This window comes from Xenopus tropicalis, chromosome 3 (assembly GCF_000004195.4).
Source record: "Xenopus tropicalis strain Nigerian chromosome 3, UCB_Xtro_10.0, whole genome shotgun sequence".
Taxonomy (NCBI): domain Eukaryota; kingdom Metazoa; phylum Chordata; class Amphibia; order Anura; family Pipidae; genus Xenopus; species Xenopus tropicalis.
The window spans coordinates 21,167,195-21,192,798 of NC_030679.2; the positions used below are offsets into that span (position 1 = coordinate 21,167,195).

General features: G+C 44.8%; 1 protein-coding gene across 1 annotated transcript in view; it reads left to right on the plus strand.

The window, feature by feature from the left end:
- Positions 1-24,977: 24,977 nt before the first annotated feature.
- Positions 24,978-25,604, plus strand: part of pdgfrb (platelet-derived growth factor receptor, beta polypeptide) — a 72,015-nt gene continuing 71,388 nt past the window's right edge. Inside the window, exon 1 of the mRNA XM_012959674.2 lies at positions 24,978-25,515. The gene's annotated coding sequence lies outside the window, so the exon portion shown is untranslated. The remainder of the gene's footprint in view (positions 25,516-25,604) is intronic.

Sequence of the window (25,604 nt, forward strand, 5' to 3'; positions counted from 1 at the left end):
TAGCCTTTCTTTAAGCTCTTGTCTTTTAGCCCCTTGTTTTAAAGTTCGCCACCTGCAAACTGGGGCTACAGAGGGGAGAGCTGGGGTGCGCTCAGCTGAGGGTGCACACAGGGTCCCCCTTGAAAAGAGGGAGGTTGTTATGCCACCGAGGGACATTATTCATTAATTGTATACATATGTGTAGTTTGGAAAAAAGGGGGGGCGGTGCAATTCGATCGGTCATTGCCTCCACCGCTAATGTTAAGCGGCGGAGGCAATGACAAAGTAGCACTAGGGGTAGGCAGGAGAGGCTCCTGCCTGGTGCCCCTCAATCATTGCGCCCTAGGCAGCTGCCTCTTCTGCCTACCCCTAGTTCCGGCCCTGTCTGGCAGCTGCCTTTGTGTACACATAGGAATAGCTTGCTGTGCAAATAACGGCGTATTTCAGCCAACGCTTGAAAAAGGCGCTTTCTAGCGTATTTCCGCATTGTGTGGTTTGCTTCGAGTCTTTTCAAGTTATTTCTATGGATGATGATATCGTGCGTTTTTCAGCCGCCGAGAGAATTAGAAAATACGCAGCGTAAAAACGCCACGTGTGGCATCAGCCTAACTGGAGCGGTCTTCATTCTTTGCAGCAGAACTGTAGAAATTTAATTGCATTTTATTTTTTAGTTGCTCAAAACCTTTTGGTTTTCAACATTGTATTCACTGCAGGCTATCCCTTGGCTGTAAAATGTGCATTGGATTATAAATATAATTTCTAGGCAAGTCTCTTGCCCCCTTTCTCTTTCGTGAGATGAAACCGCTAGATAGAGAAAGAGCCAGGCGGCTTTGGTGTGCGTGGGAATAGCTAAAGGGGAGGGCTGGGTATAGGATGTGGCAGGTGGATCTTTTTTGAAGTGCCCAATTTGCATTAATGAGCCTGGTCAACCTTCAAGTGACCTTCAATAAATATTTCACTCAGGTTAGTTGAAAAGGATGAGCTGAAAGAGAGGGAAGGGAAAAGAGAAACCATGTCTCCTGGCTGGAAGAGGAATCAAACAGACAAACAAACAAACAGAATGACTTCCTCCTGGAAACAATTAGGTATAACCAATGGGCCATTATTATCTAAAGTGCTGTTTCTTTAAAAAAGTGCATTCATTTTACAATTTTTGGTTTTTTATTTGAAAATGCAGTGGTTTAACCTTTTGAAAAATGTTGAAAATAAAGCCAGTGTTTGTATAACTTTATTTAAAAAAAAATACAAAATACGTTGCATTTTATAGAATATTGAAAGGGGCAGATAAGAGGAGAGCCTGGTATGTATGAGCAGGCCCAGACAATGTGGGCATTCTGGCAAATGCCAAAGGGGCTGCCATAGTCAGTTACTGTGTACTGAGTCTGTGGGGGCTGTTTGGGCTTCTTTGTACCTTACATGCCAGGGCCTATTTTGAATCCCAGTCCAGACCTGTGTGTGAGGTCCCTCTCCAATAAGCCATTTGGCCAATGAAGGTTTGACACAAACTGATCACTTTGATGCTAACCAGCCAACTGGCCACACAATTGGTCAAATTCAATTTAACCATCCATGTGTGTGTGCAGAGAAACCACACATAAAACCACACATAAGTTTGCCTGGAATTTGATAATGAGAGTAAATCTTCAGGAGGACAGTGAGCAGAGATGCTCCAAGGAGCCAGTTGGCAACTCTTTAATTCCATGAAGCACAAAAATAGCTCCCTAAACACAATCTTGGGGCTCAGGAAATAATTGTTATCATACTGAATTGTTTAATTCAGTTTCAAATACCTTTGCCAATTTCAATTTGTTTCACTTTAATCCTTGGCTGTACACAGCTGAATGTGATTGGGTGGTGGTGCTTGTTGCCAAAAGAGAAAATCAATGCGATGGGGTTATCTATATCCGACCTATTGAATTCTTTAGCATAAGCCTTATGGCACAAGGGTTGGTTTCAGCCTGTCAGTCAGTGTTGAAGATGACCCATGTGCCATTAGACTTAAGCTGGCCATACACGCACCAATACTATCGTACGAAACCTCGTTTCGTACGATATTCGGTGCGTGTATGGCATGTCGGCGAGTCGACCGATATCGCAGGAAGCTGCTATCGGTCGACTCGCCGATCGGACCGGTTAAAAAATTTGATCGGGCGCCATAGAAGGCGCCTGACCAAAATCTACCGTCAGGGCTGAATCGGCAGAAGGAGGTAGAAATCCTATTGTTTCTACCTCCTTATCTGCTGTTTCAGCCCTGACAGTGTGTGGCGGATCTGACAAAGTTTCGTGCGACCATCGTCAGATCGCCACGTGTGTGGCCACCTTTAGGTTAACAGCACACTGATGGTTTCTCTGATTTATACCCTGCTTCCTTACACAGAGCGAATTCTGATGAAAAATACTTTACTGTTTCTGCACTGAAATCTGTTCTGACTGTTTTGCTGACGGTTTGATCCACATATGTCAGTGCACTCACATTCAGAGAGCGGAAGGCAGAGAGTGGATGGCCTGGCAGGAAGGCAGAAGAAGGCTTTCCAGTGGAGCAAAAGGTATCTGGTCTAACCACCTAGCATGTCATGTCCTCATTCAGAACACTTGAAACTGCCTCCCAAAGCAATAACAGTGCAAAAAGTACTATAGTAAGCCTTGCTCCTTTATGGATGATCAGAGGCAAACAAAGCTAACCTACCACCATGGGCAATGCCAAGCATTGGCTTTGAGGCGTGTAAAGGTCTCAGCAACACTGGAAATGTGACCTTTACATAGATTGCATTTCACCATCCGGTAGTCTGACAGAAGTTTGAGTTTGGCAAATACAAGTAGAACATGCCAATGGAATAGTTTGGTGGAGGGGAAATAATGATCTGGGGTAATTTTCCATGATGTGGGCTAGGACCCTGTTGTCACTGAATGCAAACCTTAATGCCAGGGGACACAAAGTGGATATAATCAGCTTTCTTCTGCCGGTCTTTTGTATGCAATCAGAGGAAAGTGGATCTGCTGTCATGTAGCTTCACTGGCAGACACAGCCCTGGCCTGAATGGAGCAGGTATTGGTGCAGCAACACATACTTTCGCCTTTCCATGCCGATATCCACTCAGGATGGAGCTACAGGAAATTGCACATGATGCATAAAAAAATGCAAGTGTAGAAGAGCAAATGTGCCGGTCCATGCACCCCTGGCTAAGGTTACTACTGGACTGGACTACTGCAACCTGCTATTAACCGGCCTCCCTAACTCCCATCTCTCCCCCCTACAGTCTATATTAAACACTGCTGACAGAATTCTCCTCCTCTCATCCAGGAGAGTTCAGGCCCTTCCCCTGCTAAAGGCCTTATCGTGGCTTCCTATTAAACAAAGAATATCCTACAAACTTCTTCTCCTAAACTTCAAAGCCCTCAATGCCTCTGCCCCTCACTACATCTCTTCCCTTGTGTCTCTGTACATTCCTGGCCGACTCCTTCGTTCCTCGCAGAGCAATCGCTTGGTTGCGCCCCCCACTACTACTGCGGTTTCCCGCCTTAAACATTTCTGCCTTGCTGCCCCTCACATTGGGAATGCCCTCCCTGATGTCCTCCGGAGAGAATCCTCCCCCAGTCTTTTTAAAACCAAACTAAAAGACTACCTTTTGGAGCACTCGCCCAGCACCTGATCTGGGAAATAGCATTTATACTGTAATGTCACCCACTGTGACCTACAGCACTTATATTTGCCTATTTGTGTCTGTAAGTTACCCTTCCATATAGATTGTAAGCTCTACGGGGCAGGGACCTCCATCCTCTTGTGTCTTTGACTCTTAACTTATTGCAACTGTAACTGTATCTTGTATTTATTTGTATTTATTGTTATACTTTGTATTTATCTATTATCTTATTAACCCCCTGTTTGTATTAATGTATTCTACTGTACAGCGCTGCGTACATAAGTAGCGCTTTATAAATAAAAATATACATACATACATAGTATGTGCTACCACTATATACCGTGACAACTCTGTTCTCTTTTGTGGCAACAGCTTTAAGAAGACCCTTTCCTTTTGCAGCACAATATAAGCCCTGTGCACAAAACAATAATGGGTTTGCTGAGATGCAGTGAAAAAATTTGTCTGGCCTGCACAGAACCCTTATCCCAGCACATCTGAGCACCTCTTATTATTTATTCTTTATTTACAGTTGCCATATTCTGCTGATGCAGATATGATACATCATTCACATCAGTGCCATCCCCAGCAGAGTACAGCAGATCAGAGTAGATGGGAAGACTCCATCACATTCACACATTGTAATAACAGTTTAGCAGGAGCCAAAGTACCTTTTTTTGTAGTATGGGAGGAGACCTGAGTACCTTAACCCCTCCCGGCCACACTCCCCAAAGTGATCTTCCATGGTTCCTGCCTGGGGAACCACACTGATGTGCTGAAAACATACACATTGATGATAGTGCCTAGCTAAAATTGCACCCTAAAGGTCAGCAATGGAAGCCAGCAGTACTAACCATTGGGCCACAATGCTGCCCCATGAATTGGAATGCCAACGTCTCAGCCTCTGTTTATACACAGGCCGCGGAACATTTACTTGTGACTTGAGATACACGGAATCCAGGATTAGGATTGGGCCTCTCTCAGTAGGATTGGGATTCAAATCCATGTGTCCAGCTGAACTGAACGTGAATCCTTAAAATCAACCCTTTCATTGCCTAATTTTCAAATCCAAATTAGGATTTGGTTCGGTATTCCCAAAATAGGGGATTCAGTGCATTCCTTCTTGTGACAATATCCTTATAATATACAGTTGTGAATCTGAAAATAGCAGAAAATTTGGAGAAGGAGTAAGATAAGGTGAGTAAGCAATTGATTTTATAGTGTGTGAAGGCCAAGACCTGAGCATACAGTGCCAGGTGTTTCTTCCTGTCTGCAGAGGAGCATATTCATTAGGGCCAGTTTGCTCTGCGAGTAAAAACGAGTGTGTCAGACAATGGAGCCATAAAGATTCAACTGATACACTTTATTTTTCTTGTGTTGTCCATTTTTATTGCCCACCATATAAGTACTTAATAAGAAGCCTTCGCCACACTGTTTGCTCTTGAAAAACAACCTACCCCTTGTAGACTTGAATGAAGAGGAAGTTTTGTTGTATACGCTACATGGTATCAGTTTTTCCTTGGTTTACAATTGGTTGGTACATAGATGGTCAATGGCTGCCTTTATGAGCAGTTCAATCAATAACTTGATTTGCGCACATTAGCAATATGATTTCCTTGTCCTCTAGAGAAGGGACCCCCAAAGTGGCTTTTTCAAGGTTGGGTGCATCTACAACTTGGTCTGTTTCTCAGAAAGGGTTCTGGGAACTGCTCTTCCTATACTGTCCCACCACTAGTTGTGCTCTTCCATTATTTACCCGCCATCCCACAGCCACATTATACACCTGCCATCCCACAGCCCCAGTCCCTTCCCAGAGGCTATTATCCCCCCACTGCTACTATAGGCACCCTCTCTCCCTACTATACCTGCTATCCTACAGCCACAGTCCCTTCCCAGAGGCTATTATCCCCCACTGCTACTATAGGCACCATCTCTCCCTACTATACCTGCTATCCCAGAGCTCCAGTCCCTTCCCAGAGGCTATTATCCCCCCACTGCTACTATAGGCACCATCTCTCCCTACTATACCTGCTATCCCACAGCCCCAGTCCCTTCCCATAGGCTATTATCCCCCCACTGCTACTATAGGAACCATCTCTCCCTACTATACCTGCTATCCCACAGCCCCAGTCCCTTCCCAGAGGCTATTATCCCCCCACTGCTACTATAGGCACCATCTCTCCCTACTATACCTGCTATCCCACAGCCCCAGTCCCTTCCCAGAGGCTATTATCCCCCACTGCTACTATAGGCACCATCTCTCCCTACTATACCTGCTATCCCAGAGCTCCAGTCCCTTCCCAGAGGCTATTATCCCCCCACTGCTACTATAGGCACCATCTCTCCCTACTATACCTGCTATCCCACAGCCACAGTCCCTTCCCATAGGCTATTATCCCCCCACTGCTACTATAGGAACCATCTCTCCCTACTATACCTGCTATCCCACAGCCCCAGTCCCTTCCCAGAGGCTATTATCCCCCCACTGCTACTATAGGCACCATCTCTCCCTACTATACCTGCTATCCCACAGCCCCAGTCCCTTCCCAGAGGCTATTATCCCACTGTTACTATAGGCACCATCTCTCCCTACTATACCTGCTATCCCACAGCCACAGTCCCTTCCCATAGGCTATTATCCCCCCACTGCTACTATAGGAACCATCTCTCCCTACTATACCTGCTATCCCACAGCCCCAGTCCCTTCCCATAGGCTATTATCCCCCCACTGCTACTATAGGCACCATCTCTCCCTACTATACCTGCTATCCCACAGCCCCATTCCCTTCCCAGAGGCTATTATCCCACTGCTACTATAGGCACCATCTCTCCCTACTATACCTGCTATCCCACAGCCCCAGTCCCTTCCCAGAGGCTATTATCCCCCCACTGCTACTATAGGAACCATCTCTACCTACTATACCTGCTATCCCACAGCCCCAGTCCCTTCCCAGAGGCTATTATCCCACTGTTACTATAGGCACCCCAATGCACCTGTTGTCAAATCAGTAGTTTAGCAACTAAATAAGCAGATTTATTAGTGCATGGGCCGTTTAAGAGTGATGACAGACAGGGTGATTAGTTGCTGCGAAAATTAACAAGTTGGCAACCACATGGTACAGGTGCCGCTATGTTTAGCTCTGTGATTAGACGCTGTGGCTAAATTTAGAAATTCCCTGCAATTAATTGGCCCTTACAAGATACACATACTGCCTGTATTAGGGCATTTCATGTATTTTTAAATGGAAATGACCTAGAATAGGGATATCTTTGTGCCGCTCCAGCTACTGGGAATGCAACTCCCGGCACAGTTACGTAGGTAGAAATATAATACAGGTAACAGCACTTTTTGTGCATCTCAATAACTGCATACAACCAGACTACAAAGAACACCTATGAAACCCTCCAACTGCTATGAACTAAATCCTTCTAGCAACCGCAGCCAAATAGCAACTAAATGCTGGCAGTCGCAGATTTAAGGAAATCGCTCCCCCTACTGGTGATCAATTTGAAAGCACCCACAGGATGCATGATTCCTTATGAACAATAACACGCCATGTTTGCATCACCTTTAGGGTACTGGAAGAAGATGATTAGTCGCCTGGGCTAAATCTGCACAAATTTACTCTTTTGACGTTGTTGGTGAATTATAAATTTCTGCATTACCGGGATTAGGTAAATTAATGCCTTGTAGTACCTTTGTTGTTTCTTTTGCCCCATGCTGCTAAACACAATTGCCCAGAAGCTGTTGTGGATTTATACAGGTTTAACAGGTAAGTATTTATTGAGAATAATCAGCCCTCCTAGGGAAAAAAACAACCAAGTGCAATCCAAGCAGAGGTCCCTAGACAGGGTACTTATATGGGAGTCTCTTAAGACAAGAAAGGCACAGTATCCCTACTGGGATAGCCACACAGTCTCTACCTCCTGCCAGACTGGCAATCTGTGAGTTCTGGCAAATGCCAGAGAGGCTGCTGTAAGGTGCCATAGGGTGAAGACACACAGAGCTACTAGTAGGAGCTACTTGTCATGGCTACAGAAATAGACAGTGCTGATCATTTACTGATCAATTCTCAGTATTGTCTATGGCAGGGTATTTTCTGGAGTTTAGTAGCCATGACAAGTAGCTGCTACTAGTAGTTCAGTGTGTCTTCACCCATAGACAGTCACTATTTCTTGGGCTGGTGGGAGGTTTGGAGGATTGTGTACTTGGAATGCCAGGGCCTATTTTGAATCCCAGTGCAGACCTGCTTCTGACACTAAATTGTACAGCTTACCCCAGGGTGCAAGTGTTTGCTAAGTAAGCATTAAGGGGTTTGTTCTTGTGTCCCTAGGCTCACTAGCACTTGCACCCCAGGGTAGTATAAATAATCCCCAAACTGAACAGAGGCCTGCATAGAAGCAGTTGTAACTAAGAGTCCTGAAAAGTGCAAAAGTGCACAAATTTATCTTTTGATTTTTCAGGTAACAGCACCTGCAGTAGGAGCAGGGATTGCAATCTCTGGAATGATGGTGCATGTAGTAGCATACCTCCCAACATTTGAAAACCGAAAAGAGGGACAAAAAGATTTGGCGCGTGCAGCGTGGCAAATTTTTTTGACCACGCCCACTTTTGTGACCACGCCCCAATTAACACACCCCATTGTTTTCTAAAAATACTCCTTTTATATAGTTGAAATGGTGGGATCAGATGCAAATGTGCTATACCCTCATACTGTACTGCCTAAGGAAAACAATATAGCAACTCCTACGTATAAAATACAAATATAGAGATAAGGCAGTCAGTTATAAGTGAGTTATAACTATCTACCAGTTTTGCCCCCCCACACAGGGGAGACTCATACACAGTGCCCCCCATACACAGTGCCCCCATACACAGTACCCTTTATACACAGAGCCCCCATACACAGTACCCTTTATACACAGAGCCCCCCATACACAGTACCCTTTATACACAGTGCCCCCCATACAGCGTGCCCCCCATACACAGTGCCCCCCATACACAGTACCCTTTATACACAGTGCACCCCATACAGTGTGCCCCCCATACACAGTACCCTTCATACACAGTACCCTTTATACACAGTGCCCCCCATACAGTGTGCCCCCCATACACAGTACCCTTTATACACAGTGCCCCCCCATACACAGTGCCCTTCATACACAGAACCCCCCATACACAGAGCCCCCCATACACAGTACCCTTTATACACAGTGCCCCCATACACAGTGCCCTTCATACACAGAGCACCCCCCCATACACAGAACACCCCCCCATACACAGAGCACCCCCCCCATACACAGAACACCCCCCCATACACAGAGCACCCCCCCATACACAGAGCACCCCCCCATACACAGAGCACCCCCATACACAGAACCCCCCCATACACAGAGCACCCCCCATACACAGAGCACCCCCATACACAGAGCACCCCCCCATACACAGAGCACCCCCCATACACAGAACACCCCCCCATACACAGAGCACCCCCCATACACAGAACACCCCCCCATACGCGCTCCGACTCCTTGCGCTGCTTCTCTTCTTATGCGGCTCCTTCGCCAGCGGTCCCAGGTCCTTTTGTAAGGTTGCGCCCGTGCGTACGTGTGACGTCATTACGCACGGGCGCAACCTTATAAAAGGGCCAGGGACCGCCGGAGAACGAGCCACATGAGAGAAGCAGTGCAAGGAGTCGGAGCGCTCATCCAGCTGTCGCGGATCGTTCTATGAATGTCCCGCATTTCTGTAATCTATTACGAAAATGCGGGACATTCAGGGAACTATCCGGGACAGCGGGACGAGCTATAGAAAGCGGGACTGTCCCGCTTAAAGCGGGACAGTTGGGGGGTATGTAGTAGCAGTGGGATAATAGCCTCTGGGAAGGGACTGGGGCTGTGGGATAGCAGGTATAGTAGGGAGAGATGGTGCCTATAGTAGCAGTGGGGATAATAGCCTCTGGGAAGGGACTGTGGCTATGGGATAGCAGGTATAGTAGGGAGAGATGGTGCCTATAGTAACAGTGGGATAATAGCCTCTGGGAAGGGACTGTGGCTGTGGGATAGCAGGTATAGTAGGGAGAGATGGTGCCTATAGTAGCAGTGGGATAATAGCCTCTGGGAAGGGACTGTGGCTGTGGGATAGCAGGTATAGTAGGGAGAGATGGTGCCTATAGTAGCAGTGGGGGGATAATAGCCTCTGGGAAGGGACTGTGGCTGTGGGATAGCAGGTATAGTAGGGAGAGATGGTGCCTATAGTAGCAGTGGGGGGATAATAGCCTCTGGGAAGGGACTGGGGCTGTGGAATAGCAGGTATAGTAGGGAGAGATGGTGCTTATAGTAGCAGTGGGGGGATAATAGCCTCTGGGAAGGGACTGGGGCTGTGGAATAGCAGGTATAGTAGGGAGAGATGGTGCCTATAGTAGCAGTGGGGGGATAATAGCCTCTGGGAAGGGACTGGGGCTGTGGGATAGCAGGTATAGTAGGGAGAGATGGTGCCTATAGTAGCAGTGGGGGGATAATAGCCTCTGGGAAAGGACTGTGGCTGTGGGATAGCAGGTATAGTAGGGAGAGATGGTGCCTATAGTAGCAGTGGGGGGATAATAGCCTCTGGGAAGGGACTGGGGCTGTGGAATAGCAGGTATAGTAGGGAGAGATGGTGCTTATAGTAGCAGTGGGGGGATAATAGCCTCTGGGAAGGGACTGGGGCTGTGGAATAGCAGGTATAGTAGGGAGAGATGGTGCCTATAGTAGCAGTGGGGGGATAATAGCCTCTGGGAAGGGACTGGGGCTGTGGGATAGCAGGTATAGTAGGGAGAGAGGGTGCCTATAGTAGCAGTGGGGGGATAATAGCCTCTGGGAAAGGACTGTGGCTGTGGGATAGCAGGTATAGTAGGGAGAGATGGTGCCTATAGTAGCAGTAGGTGGATAATAGCCTCTGGGAAGGGACTGTGGCTGTGGGACAGCAGGTATAATAGGGAGAGATGGTGCCTATAGTAGCAGTGGGGGGATAATAGCCTCTGGGAAGGGACTGGGGCTGTGGGATAGCAGGTATAGTAGGGAGAGATGGTGCCTATAGTAGCAGTGGGGGGATAATAGCCTCTGGGAAGGGACTGTGGCTGTGGGATAGCAGGTATAGTAGGGAGAGATGGTGCCTATAGTAGCAGTGGGGGGATAATAGCCTCTGGGAAGGGACTGTGGCTGTGGGATAGCAGGTATAGTAGGGAGAGATGGTGCCTATAGTAGCAGTGGGGGGATAATAGCCTCTGGGAAGGGACTGGGGCTGTGGGATAGCAGGTATAGTAGGGAGAGATGGTGCCTATAGTAGCAGTGGGGGATAATAGCCTCTGGGAAGGGACTGGGGCTGTGGGATAGCAGGTATAGTAGGGAGAGATGGTGCCTATAGTAGCAGTGGGGGGATAATAGCCTCTGGGAAGGGACTGTGGCTGTGGGATAGCAGGTATAGTAGGGAGAGATGGTGCCTATAGTAGCAGTGGGGGGATAATAGCCTCTGGGAAGGGACTGGGGCTGTGGGATAGCAGGTATAGTAGGGAGAGATGGTGCCTATAGTAGCAGTGGGGGGATAATAGCCTCTGGGAAGGGACTGGGGCTGTGGGATAGCAGGTATAGTAGGGAGAGATGGTGCCTATAGTAGCAGTGGGGGATAATAGCCTCTGGGAAGGGACTGGGGCTGTGGGATAGCAGGTATAGTAGGGAGAGATGGTGCCTATAGTAGCAGTGGGGGGATAATAGCCTCTGGGAAGGGACTGGGGCTGTGGGATAGCAGGTATAGTAGGGAGAGATGGTGCCTATAGTAGCAGTGGGGGATAATAGCCTCTGGGAAGGGACTGGGGCTGTGGGATAGCAGGTATAGTAGGGAGAGATGGTGCCTATAGTAGCAGTGGGGGGATAATAGCCTCTGGGAAGGGACTGGGGCTGTCGGATAGCAGGTATAGTAGGGAGAGATGGTGCCTATAGTAGCAGTGGGGGGATAATAGCCTCTGGGAAGGGACTGGGGCTGTCGGATAGCAGGTATAGTAGGGAGAGATGGTGCCTATAGTACCATGGGGGGGGGATAATAGCCTCTGGGAAGGGACTGTGGCTGTGGGATAGCAGGTATAGTAGGGAGAGATGGTGCCTATAGTAGCAGTGGGGGGATAATAGCCTCTGGGAAGGGACTGGGGCTGTCGGATAGCAGGTATAGTGAAATAAAATAGCAGGTACCAAGCAAGATTGGCCATTTGTAGAGTCTGGTAAATATCAGGGGGGCTGCTGTATGGTACCATAGACACTTGCTATTTATCGGGTCTCTCTGGGCTGTTAGAAGACAGAATCTTATCTATGAGGCACGTATACAAGTCCTTTTGGTTCCAGGATGGCTGGGAGTTCTCTGACACACGTTAGGCTAGAGGCAGCTGCTTTATTTCCAAGCCAAACCAAGAATTCTGGTGATTCATCTCTTCCCAGCAGTTGTGCTGCATCCTGCATGGCTCATATCACAAATCTGCAAGATTCATAGGAAAACTCTTTTAAAATGCAAACATGGAAGCACAAACTCAACAGCAGATATGTGACTGGCAGCCAAGATGCCTGGCACCCACTACCATGGCAGTGCAACACATGCGTGTCACGGATGCCTCCATCTTTCAGCTTTTTTATACTCTGCCTTCTTTTTCTGTAGACAGGAACCTCCTTTCTGCTCTGATGAATTCTCCAAGAAAATGTGCCAGAGAATGTCATGCATGATTCTTCTGGGATTGCTGCCCCATACTGCCACCTAGTGGCAATCTCACAAACTTACTGATTTCTGATGATTATGTTCATTCTGTTTAGAGGTTTATTTTTTATATATCAGGACACATATTCTGCAGCATTCAAATAAGTATCTGCCCCAGCAGAGCTACACAACGTTTGCATCATCTGGACTTACGGTCAAGTAACTAGGTGTCCAAGGTCATGGAAATGCAAGGCAAACAATGTGTATAACACTATGTATAGGTATTAAATACTCCCTTTGCAAAAAATGTGGCTGTTAATAGTCACCATGGAGTTCTTTGACCATGTAGACATAGAGGCACAAATACACTGTGTCTATTGATGCAGGGCGCTGTTGGAACCTTAAGGGTGAAGCTACATTGAGCTACCAGTAGCAGCTACTTTTTCAAGGCTACTAATCGCCAGAAAATACCCTGTCATAGACAATATTGAGAATTGCCTCTACTAAAACACATAGAGACAATTATCAGTAAATGATCAGCACTGTCTATTTTAGTAGCCACGACAAGTAGCTGCTACTAGTAGCTCCTTGTTTCTTCACCCTAAAGCTACTGCCAACTTAAAGGCTCCAGGATTCCTAGTTGCCTGTGTCAATGGGTGGATTTATTAACACTGAAGACAAACATCACCAGCAATGTTGCGCATAGCACCCAATCACCAATTAGATTTAAATGGTCATGTACATTTGCTCTGCAACTTCTGCAAATAACGGTAGGAGCCAATTTACTAGGTTGTACAATTCAGAAGCCCGATAGGAATTCTTTTAGTTGTTGGTGTGAAAAAAAAATAGTTTTTTGGTTCATTTTCCTACCCAAGCAAGACTTTATGACTCCTCAATGCTAAAGGTTTATATAATGCTGGAAAACTTGCAGGAGCTTTGCCATAGGCTATAATAGGTACCACCACCACCAAAGAGCAAAACCCAAAGAAGAATTTGGGGGGGATTTAAAATTCAAAAATTATTCTTGATTTTTCTCACTTAATCTCAAATGTCTTAGCGAATATAATTTTTTGAATTTTATGTGAAAGTACTTGAATTATAGGGTTAGGGTTGAATAAATAAACCATCAAAAACCATAATTTTCCCCATTAGTCAAAATGCATCAATTAATTTTTTTTGGGGGGTGGGGAGGAAGGTCACTGCTTAAAGAACTGATGTCCTGTAACAAATCAGGAATAACTTACACATTAAATAATGGAACGTGTTTCAGAGCAGAACCCTGGGCCGCTAGGATTGTGAAGAGCAAGGTGCATATCTGGGCCATATTCAGACAAAAGCTTTGGCTAAAGGCAATGGGACATTTCCTCTAAACATAACAGATATTTGCTTCTCTGTTTGTTTCATCTGGCTCATAGATTTTTTTTTACATTTTCCTTCAAGCCCCGAGGATCTTTTGTACTGCCTCTAAGATAAAGGGAAATAATAATACCAGGGAGGCTGTGATATGTGCTGTATGGCAGGACAGTTGGGGGGTATGGGGAAGGAGTGGGGTCCGGGTTACACGTCCTGCTCCAGGGCCCCAAAGATCTTAGTTACTTATTGCCCCCTTCTACCCCTGCTGCTGGGGGGGGGGGCAGAATTACCATACAGAAGAGCCAATGATCCAGCCGCTTTACCCAGGGCCCCCTGCAGGGTCTGCTGTATGGTAGTTACACCACTGGGCGCTATAACGCTTAGCATTGTGTAAGGTTAATGGCAGGTGCATAAATAGACACAGTAGAACTCTGATTTTACCTGCTTGAATTTAATATTTTCCCAGAAGGGACTCCAATACAGGCAAGTGGAGTTTGTTTCCCCAGATTTTACATTTTCCCGGAATTTACACCGGCTTGACTCTATTCCCTGGGAAACGTTAAATTGCAGTGCTACAGTATTTTCTTTTTTCTTTGTTTTCCCCTAGTTTCTATAACACCATCATTAACTTAGCTTGCTGTTTTATAGGGGGTATAACTTATCCTGGGCAGTGCTGAACTACAACTCTCATAAGTCTCTTGGTTATTCCTTTCAACAGTCATTGCAGAAAGAATTAAACAATTTCTTTGAAGCCAGGTATCTACTGAGCAAGTTTGCTAATCCTTTCAGGTGAGGACTGGATTGGTGCGTTTATGTAGTCGATTAAACTACAGGATGGTGACCAGTGCATGAGTGGCCAAAGCTGGCCGAAAGCCTCCGTGTAAGATTCCTTAAAGTGGCAAAGCAAGAAGTGGATAAAGAGTGGAAGTGAATATCAAGAATTTGGAGAAGCAGAAAACCGCAGTGTGATTGGTGGAACTAAACTGGCAGTGGTTCTCAGACTGTGGGAAGGGAAAACTACACCACTAAAGCTGGCCATACACGTGGCGATCTGACGATGTTTCGTGCGACCACCGGTCACACGAAACATCGTCAGATGTGCCACACACCATTCAGGGCTGAATCGGCAGATAAGGAGGTAGAAACAATAGGATTTCTACCTCCTTCTGCCGATTCAGCGCTGAAGGGAGATTTTGATCAGGCGCCTTCTATGGCGCCCGATCAAAATTTTCCAACTGGTCCGATCGGCGAGTTGTCCGATATCAGCAGCTTCCTGCGATATCGGTCGACTCGCCGACATACCATACACGCACCGAATATCGTACGAAACGAGGTTTCGTACGATATTATCGGTGCGTGTATGGCCACCTTAAGACTAATTAGGAAGAAATTGGAGTGTGAATGCACATTTACTGCCTTCTATTTTCCTGGAACAATAGGCGAGTGACCTTTGTGGCCAAGGCACCAAAATAAGAAGTAGAAAAAGGCAACTATAAAGGTGGCCATACACAGGCAGATTTAAGCTGCTGATTTGGGGTCCTTCAGACTGGTACGGCAGCTTTTCTGCCTGTGTACAGGGCCCTCCAATGGGCCTACACTATTTCTGGGTGATGATTGGGCAGATGTCTATTGGGCAGGCTTGATTTTCCCATTGGATTGGGAACTGTATTGGCTCATTGATGCAGACTTTGTGTGATGGCTCCTATACCCATTGGGGCCAATGGGTATAGGAGCCATAGGCATAGGGTATAGGAGCTGGATGGCAGCATCTTTCTCCGGATATGCCTACCTAAAGTGGGCTCACTTTAGGTAGACATATCTGGAGAAAGATGCTGCCATCCAGTGGATAAGATCAAAAAAGCACCATGGCTTACACACGCACAGCAGGAATCTCCATGTAAAATGCTTACTTGAGCAGTTGCAGATTGAAAATTGTGCTTCTTCTCCTAAATTCTTTTGTATGCATTCTATATAGTAAGCAAGACATCCTCCAACTGTAACCATTTTTGGTCCTCCAGTATCACCAAGGAGCAAGCACTGAAAAGCATTATATCTATGTGTCCCAGCCTTGCGTAACAGCCACATTTTAGTAGGGGGGGGTTGTTTATATTAACTCTAAGTATTAAGGTAATAAAATGTAAATGGTATTCGGAATTTTTTGTCTGTATTCCATATTATTCCTGTTCAGTGTCACAATATTCTATCTCCTTATTTGTGTATGTGAGTCTCTAGGCTATGTCTGGGTTTCTTCTGCCTAATCTCTCCTCCTAAGTACCATTCCTCTTTTTTTTTACCGCTTTGCATTCCAAGTCATCCTTATCTTGCAGTCACTTTTTCTTGTCCTTACAGAATTGCCTAACAGGATATTGCTGGCACAGAGTTGCCAGGGGTTAACTCGTCTCACTATTAAGTAGATCCAGATGTGCCGGGGAGACCGGAAGACAGTGTTTTTCTTATCCAGTGTCAAGTTTGTGGCAGAATAAAAAAAATAGCAATAAGTTCTCATAGATCTGCGAGAGGGTTCTCATGGCTAAGGTCACCGGCTGCGTACGGTTCCTGCAGTGGGAACGCTGCAAATGGTGGGAAAAATGTCAGTTCTGTTTACAAGTGGAATCCTCTGGGGCAGGCCAGGAAATATTGGCCATTAAATTCCCACATATATGCATTTATTTTATATGATATACAGATGGTTGTAAATACTCATGCTCCGTGAGAAGCAGTTGGTCGCAGGGTGATGCACCGACGCGCAGGCAGAGATTGGGCGCGAAGGTCAAGTTGTGTTTCTGAACTTTGCTTTAAACTTTTTTACTAAGTGTATTAGGGTTTGTGTTGTGGGTCGTTGCCTGATTTGGCCCAAGTAGTGAGGCACAGTAGGCCGATTCAATCAAGGAGAACAAATACAGCTCCTCAGCCTGCCTTTCCCATCATTATCTAAGGACAGATCAGAAATCCGCTGTCGTTTTCTCCTAAAACACAATAATATACCAATATGGTCAAGATTGGGTGAATCAGTAGACAAATCAGCCCCTGTGTAGCCAACTCTGACAATACAGGATCACGTGACATTTTTAGTAACATTAGGCTTGCCATAGCCCAGCCAGTAAATCTCCAGCTAATACCCTCCCCACTGCTGGTTTCCCCTTATAAGGGCAGTCCCACCCATGCCCTGCCCATTTCCCCCCACATGCCCCACCCAATTCCCCCATGCCCCACCCCATGTGACACCTCCTTCTCCCTCAAAAGAATGCCAGTATTACATCACAATAAAGGTGGCAACCCCAGTAGCAATTGGTCACTGAGGAAAAGTAACTAGGACTGGCTTTAGGTTAAGGTACAGAGATTATTTGGCCTGGACCCCCAGCATTACAGGGAGTCCTTATTAAGAACTGATGATGAAATCACATACATAGAAAGTATGTAGGGGATGATGGCTAACAAAGATGGAAGGCCACTGTTCCTTCCTCTTTATATTGAGGCCCAATCTTCTTGCAATGATCGGGGCCTCCATATCTGCAACTCTGACCCTGTATGGCACAACAAAAGTGGCCTAGGGCACCATATAAAGTGCTGGCCACGCAGAAGTCAAAGAAGAAGTTGTTAAAAAGCTGAATTTGAGCAGTAATACAATCCATGGGAAGAAGGTAGGCTATATATGAATATTTACAGTGGTGTGAAATCCTGATTTCTTATTCTTTTGCATGTTTGTCACATTTAAATGTTTCTGCTCATCAAAAATCGTTAACTATTAGTCAAAGATAACATAATTGAACACAAAATGCAGTTTTTAAATGAAGGTTTACTTTATTAAGGGAGAAAAAAAACTCTAAATCTACATGGCCCTGTGTGAAAAAGTGATTGCCCCCCTTGTTAAAAAATAACTTAACTGTGGTTTATCACACCTGAGTTCAATTTCTGTAGTCACCCCCAGGCCTGATTACTGCCACACCTGTTTCAATCAAGAAATCACTTAAATAGGAGCTACCTGACCCAGAGAAGTAGACCAAAAGCACCTCAAAAGCTAGACATCATGCCAAGATCCAAAGAAATTCAGGAACAAATGAGAACAAAAGTAATTGAGATCTATCAGTCTGGTAAAGGTTATAAAGCCATTTCTAAAGCTTTGGGACTCCAGCGAACCACAGTGAGAGCCATTATCCACAAATGGCAAAAACATGGAACAGTGGTGAACCTTCCCAGGAGTGGCCGGCCGACCAAAATGACCCCAAGAGCGCAGAGACAACTCATCCGAGAGGCCACAAAAGACCCCAGGACAACATCTGAAGAACTGCAGGCCTCACTTGCCTCAATTAAGGTCAGTGTTCACGACTCCACCATAAGAAAGAGACTGGGCAAAAACGGCCTGCATGGCAGATTTCCAAGGCGCAAACCACTTTTAAGCAAAAAGAACATTATGGCTCGTCTCAATTTTGCTAAAAAACATCTCAATGATTGCCAAGACTTTTGGGAAATTACCTTGTAGACCGACGAGACAAAAGTTGAACTTTTTGGAAGGTGCGTGTCCCGTTACATCTGGCGTAAAAGTAACACAGCATTTCAGAAAAAGAACATCATACCAACAGTAAAATATGGTGGTGGTAGTGTGATGGTCTGGGGTTGTTTTGCTGCTTCAGGACCTGGAAGGCTTGCTGTGATAGATGGAACCATGAATTCTACTGTCTACCAAAAAATCCTGAAGGAGAATGTCCGGCCATCTGTTCGTCAACTCAAGCTGAAGCGATCTTGGGTGCTGCAGCAGGACAATGACCCAAAACAAACCAGCAAATCCACCTCTGAATGGCTGAAGAAAAACAAAATGAAGACTTTGGAGTGGCCTAGTCAAAGTCCTGACCTGAATCCTATTGAGATGTTGTGGCATGACCTTAAAAAGGCGGTTCATGCTAGAAAACCCTCAAATAAAGCTGAATTACAACAATTCTGCAAAGATGAGTGGGCCAAAATTCCTCCAGAGCGCTGTAAAAGACTCGTTGCAAGTTATCGCAAACGCTTGATTGCAGTTATTGCTGCTAAGGGTGGCCCAACCAGTTATTAGGTTCAGGGGGCAATTACTTTTTCACACAGGGCCATGTAGGTTTGGATTTTTTTCTCCCTAAATAATAAAAACCCTCATTTAAAAACTGCATTTTGTGTTTACTTGTGTTATCTTTGACTAATAGTTAAATGTGTTTGATGATCAGAAACATTTTGTGTGACAAACATGCAAAAGAATAAGAAATCAGGAAGGGGGCAAATAGTTTTTCACACCACTGTATACCAGAGGTTCACTAGATAGGAACCTATTTGCCAGGATTACACCAATATGTAATAAAAGTTTGCCCAGGGGCAGTAGACCATAGCAACAAATAAGATGTTTCCTTTTAAACAGATGATCTGTAAATGCTACCTGCTGATTAGTTGCTATGGGTTACTGCTCCTAGGCAAACTTAGTGCCTTTTATTAGTGGTTAAGCTGTAGACGTATGAAGGTGCCGAATCCTGTCTGGGTGTGTCCAACACCCAGTGTCAGATGTTATTCTTTAGAAACCCCTATAAATGGAGGATCTGCCTCTTTGCCTGTACTGGGGAGTGGATAACCTGAGGTAGATGGGACCCAGTCAAGTCATAGCAGACTCCATACATTAGGACTAGTGAAGTTGTATGTGAAGGCTACATAGTGAATATAATTTTTACCCCTGTGGGTAGTACTTCAGCTTCTGACTTCTGCTGAGGCATTTATTATAGCAGCTCCATTGTACCAATGCAGGGAAGCAGAGAAGGGATGTTCCGTGTACCCCTGTATTTGCTCCAAAAAGAATACATGAAATAAAATCCATTATTATTAATATGGTATATTATCAGTTTTCCCTTTCCACAGGTTTACTCTTTCATGGTGAAAAAAAAATATTGGCATATGTTCCCATTTATTTCTTAATTAGCTATGTTTATTTCCTTCCCATGGAAATAATAATCCCTGCATAATGATCCCGTTAAATGGAATGGGAAAGTTGTCCCTGCTCTCCCATTTCCGGGAGTCTGGCTTCCTGGCTTCTCCCACAGACGCAGGGCCTTCTATGGAACATTCCGTCAGGGTCACAATTACTTTTTCTCTAAAGGGTTTTAGCAACTATCTATTATCTGGAAATGTGATATCCAGAAAGCTCAAAAATACAGCAATGCCATTTCTTATAGTTTCCTATTTAAACAAACAAATCTTTATTTTTTATGAATTTGTCCTCACTTTCTATCCTATTAGTTTTTTTTAACCCTTTTAGTGGCTCCCAGCACAGAATCTATGGCAGGGATCCCCAACCTTTCTTACTTGTGAGCCACAGTCAAATGTAAAAAGACTTGGAGAGCAACACAAGCATCATAAAAGTTCATGGAGGTGCCAAATAAGGGCTAAGATTGGCTATTAGGGAGCCTCCAAGTCAGGAATAACTACCTACTTTGGGGACACTGAGAGCAACATCCAAGAGGTTGGGGATCACTGATCTATGGAATTGACATAAAAGTGCCGATGATGAAGGTTCAACCAGGTTCCTCTGTGATCTCTGCCTCATTGAATGTATCCACTGCTATCTAAAGGCCCCTGTATCTTTATATGTTATGTTCCCTTTGTGTTAGGGCAACTTGTATATTAAAAGGAGAATCTGTAATAATTTTTTTTGTTTCTCTCCTCGACAAGCTGCAATAAAGGGTTTACTGACACAGCTTGCAGTCCACAACTGCCACTTCACGATTTCATCTAAACATTTGGCCATTGGGGCCTATAATTGGATCATAATGCAGGCCTATAAAGCCAAAGGAAAGGGTGAAAAAGAAGAGAATAGGAACAGTCAGCCTTGAAACATATTACATGGTTAATGACAATACTGTATCTTGCGTATAATAATTAATATTTATAATCTAAATCTGAACACCCAAATAGACCAGATCTGCAGAATATTGGGGAAGAATATTTGCAAGAAAGCTATTTTTTTTTTCAAATCGTCTATTGCTATTAACCTGGGTTATTGGGATAAAGTTGGAGAATCTAAAGATTTCCATTTAGCTGCTATGGCCATGGGGTGACAGACATGATTGGCTAAGACAGGGATCCCCAACCTTTTATACCCGTGAGCCACACTCAAATGGAAAAAGTGTTGGGGAGCAACAAAAGCGTGAAAAAAGGTTTATGGGGGTGACAAGAAGAGCTATAATTGGCTACTTAATAGCCCCTATGTGGACTGGCAGCCTACAGGAGGCTCTGTTTGGCATTATACTTGGTTTTTATGCAACCAATTCTTGCCTCCAAGCCAGGAATTTAAAAAAAAGCCCCTGCTTCGAGGCCCCTGAGAGCAACACCCGAAGGGGTTGGGGAACAACATGTTGCTCACAAGTCACTGGTTGGGAAACACTGGGCTAAGATCTGGGGTTGTTTGGAGAGCTTAGGGAATGGCCTCCCAAGAAGGTGAGTAAGTGGATTTCTGGGCAAAAGAGGAGTAGTTAGTCTAGTTAGTAGGTCAGCTATATCTTCTCAAAAACTCACCTCAGGCGAAAGCACCCAGCAAGTAACCTCTAGTAACATCAAGAAATTCCAATTTTTAAATCAGAATTCTGCCTTTTCTAGTAGCACTATTGTGCTCTCTTGCACTAGTGATGTGCCCCCCCAACCTGCTCCAGCACAAAAAAAACTAAGTGCAGGGAATAAGGGGTGGCGGCATACACTGGGTTGCCAAAACTCCCCTGACCCTGCCTGACATTGTGCCGCCCCCAGTGTTACTGCCACGCCCACAATACCATCAGACCTGCCCGCTTTGTTTGGCTATAGCCACCAATAACAGTAGTGGCCCTATGGTCACTAAATTTCTTATTTTTATCTACATGCCTCTAATTGTATTATATTCTCCTTACAACAAGTAAGAGGAGGTCATGGCTAACAGACCACAGTGAACAACCAGCTATATTTGCTCATGACCTGCACAGAGATTTACCATCAATCTGCCATGGCTATTGCCCTGAACTAAGCACAATTCTGCAGGACGATGTGAGGTATAGTGTAAGATATAGTTCAACATTAAGCTATGATGGACAGCTTGCAGTTGTATCCCTGCCTATGCAGCCATTATATTATAGGGTGCCGCAATAAGCTTCATTATCACCTCCTATAGGTATCCTTTTGTTTTCTAAGCACACTACGAAAAGCCAGAAAGTTTGTGCAAAAGGACAATGCCACATGAAGGGAATTTATCCATTTTGCCACATGATTTCCAGCTTGCGCACCAGTTTCAAAAAGCTTGAATTGGCCTCCTCAGAGACTTCCATAGTATCAAGGTAAGCAGCCTAACCCTGGGGTGGCCCTTTAAGGCTTTTGCAGGTTTCATTTTGGATATTTTTGTGCACATTTCGGGGGGGTTTATAAACATTTGGATTTTCGTGGTTTTAATTTTTTTTGTAATTTACTAAAAACAAATCTGAACTGAAAAAGCACAAATGGGAAAAAGTTGCAGAAAAATGTTTTTCTTTTGTGTCACAAAAACCATGACTTGTTCATATAGTTGCACAAAAGCCAGTGTATTTTTGCATTTGGAAATTGTGAAAAAAATTGCGTTTTTTTCACTACAAAAATTGAATTTTCTGCAACAAAAAACCCAAATTAAAAAAAATTGAGCAATACTAAACGCCCCTCATTAATGTATCTTATGATTTTTGATACACTTGTTTACTGGCACACTACTATTCATTTCCCATTTTGTACTATAAAATCACTAGCTGCATTTCTTTAGAGCTACCCAGAATCCACGAGTCCTGTGTGTTATGTGATGGGATAATGATCCATAACGGAATCCCTGAGAACAAACAGCCATTGTCCCTCCCTGACCAAGCTTGTATCACACTATTGATATCTGAGACGTGCCCGCGCACTTAACCAATCTAAGACAAATTGAACTCTGTGTCACCAAGCAAATCCAAACAATGCAGCACTGAATCAGCCTTTTCAATTGTTGCCCTGCTTGTCATATGTCTCATTCTGTGCCCTACAATGTGCCTCTGTTCTGCAGCCTTCTGTGTACTGACAATAAGTGCAGAATAAATCCAGAGTTTGCCTTCCAAACACACTGCATTGATGATCTGGGTGCAGTAACTATGAATAAAGGCAATGAAAGGAGACAGTTTGTTACTTGAAGGGTCAGGGCACGCGCTGGAGAGAATATGCCTGATGCCCCCCCGTGTTTCCTGTCACTGATTTGCATGGAAGCTGCCTGTTACAAAAGGTGACAGTTTGCAGTACAGAAAATACAAATTTTAACCTTTTTGTAAATGGTTGTGACAGGTGGTTCTCATTCATATGATCGGAGGCTCAGGGGGATGGGGGTTTTGGGCTACGTGTGACATTAGGCTTATTAACTGAACCATTCCCCCCAGGATATATTAGCAGCAACAGGTAAAATGTAAAGATGGCCATACACGGGTCAATAAAAGCTGCTGATGGTCCAATTTCTGGCTAAAAATCAGATGTTTATAGGGCAGGTTTAAAAAGTCCTCACCCCGACGGCCTGCATCCTGCCAACATCATCCAATCATTCAGCCATTAGGCTGAACAATCGGATCAATCGTTTATCGCCCACCTTAAGATCGTATGTCCAGCTTAAGATGTCTTAGCATGGAATCTGATGGTGGGTAAGAACCAATTGGGCCATATGATTTGCCCATTTCTCTATATCAGGGCTGTCCAACTGGGGGTCTATGATCTTGTCTGGATAAGGAAAAGACACTTTTATGGTTCCAGTCTATCCAAGGACTTCTTTTGTTAGACATCATTATGATGCCCTAACTTACTTTGAAAACTTGTACAATACTGCACCTATTTAATTAAAGGGTTTATAATTTTTCTTACTATCACAGGAACAGTGATTTCCAATCCAATCAGGGACCTCATGGCAGAGGGGATCACCGAGAGATTTCATCAAAAGACAGGCCTGGACTGGCAATCTGTGTATTCCAGCAAATGAGGGGAAGCTGTAAGATGCCATAGTCAGTCACTATTTGGGCCTGTGGGGGGCTGTTGGGGGCTGTTGGGGGCTCTGTGTATTGAAATGCCAGGGCCTATTTTAAATTCCAGTCCAGATCTGATAAAAGGGCTGGGGCTGCGGGAGAGTGGGCAGGTTTGTGCAGATTGGAGGCAAAGTTTGGATATAATTGGGTGTTGGCAGATTGGGGGGCATGACCTCTTTATATAGGTGCCCATTCTGTTTCATGGTAGGACCCTCAACCCAGGGGGCCCAAATAACCAGTGGGCCATTAATTGTGCCCCCCCTTAGTAGTATGTGGCACCATAATCACTGATGGTGGCCCTGTGTAGTAAAAACATGCCATATTCCAAATACATCAGTGATGTATAAAACATTGGCCACCTAATCTTTGTAAATCTGATTCCATGTTTCTTTGTTACTGCGACTGGATTCTCAAGTATTCCACCCAATAAAGGGGCACAATGTTTTATGGAAGGTTTGCATTTCTCTAAAGGTGATGTAAACACTGCTGTACAACTCTGGGATGCCCAAATCTTGCTGAACTGCATCTTTGAAGATTCCCCCACATATTATCAGGGTTTAAAGCATAACGGGAGCAGTAGCGCAGCAACACACTGTCCCACTGCACCCCTTAGCTGTCTAAAACATAGGGGCCCTTAAGCTGGCCATACATGTAATAAAACTGTACATATAATCGTATTGGTTGGTATATGGTGGCCAGCCAATCCAAACAGATATCCTTGTACCACATTTGATTTCTTGTAAATTATAGGTTCATTTAGCACATGTGTCATCTGCCAGATTGTGTATGGGTACCTTTACCCACGTATGTTCCAATGTCCATCAAAATACGTTGTATCAAAATACTTAGATTGCTTTTATATTCAAATAAATCCATTTATGTGAGTGTAACATGCAGCTACCCAGTTTGTTATATATTAGTATTGGTGTAGCCATTGCAGCAGTCTATAGTTTATATATTATTTGTACCACTAATGGATTACAAAAAGAATAGTCAAGTGACTGATGATGTAGCTAAAAATGCTCGGGGCTGGGGGCAGATTTAACCTGAGCAACAATTATAAACCCACCGGTTTGTTGTTATAATAGGAGTCAGTTTCATATGAGTTGGCTTTAATAAAGCCATGAGTCAGCAGCTGGCATCAGTTGTGAATTTTCTACACATCCCCTCATATCCTGAGAAAGAGAAAAAAAAAGTGAAGACAAAAAAAAAAGAGAGAGAGAAAATGAAGCAGAATTGAAAACAGACTCCCAGCCACCCTGACACAGAGGGGGGAGTCATTGGGAGAGGTGGGCGTTACACATGGAAAAAGAAAGGGAGGATTGGAAAGAAGTAGAGAGCAAGACAGACTGTTTAGGCAGGAAAAGTGCAACTCTCTTCTGATTTCCTGAAAGATGGAACAATTGTGATTTTTGTATCACTGAAGCTGCCATGTTGGCACATGTTTCCATATACTGAAATATCAGGATAAACTTTTCCCCGCTCATCTCTGCTTCTAATTTCCATCTGTCTGAAGACGTCCCATAGAGCCGGCTGAACTGGAGGATGCTGCTCTGATGGACTTTATTGCTCAATAACCAAGGAATGCCCCAAAACAACTCTTTTGGCAAACCCCTTTTCCTGACTCGCGCTGTATGAAGCCCAATGGAAAAAGCTGTCAAACATTCCAGCGTTAGAAAAATTTCACTTTCAAGACCTCACTGAGAAGAAATTCAGACAAGACAGAAACAAACAGGAAGAGCTCGGGGAGATTTGGGATCCCTGCTAAACTGCTCCATCTGGCAGGAGTGGGACCCAGGTAAGTGAAGCTTTGCACAGAGATGGGAAATGGGGCGTTAGGAAAACTGCCAGGCACTATTGTTGCCTTGGCTACCCACTAGCTGTCAA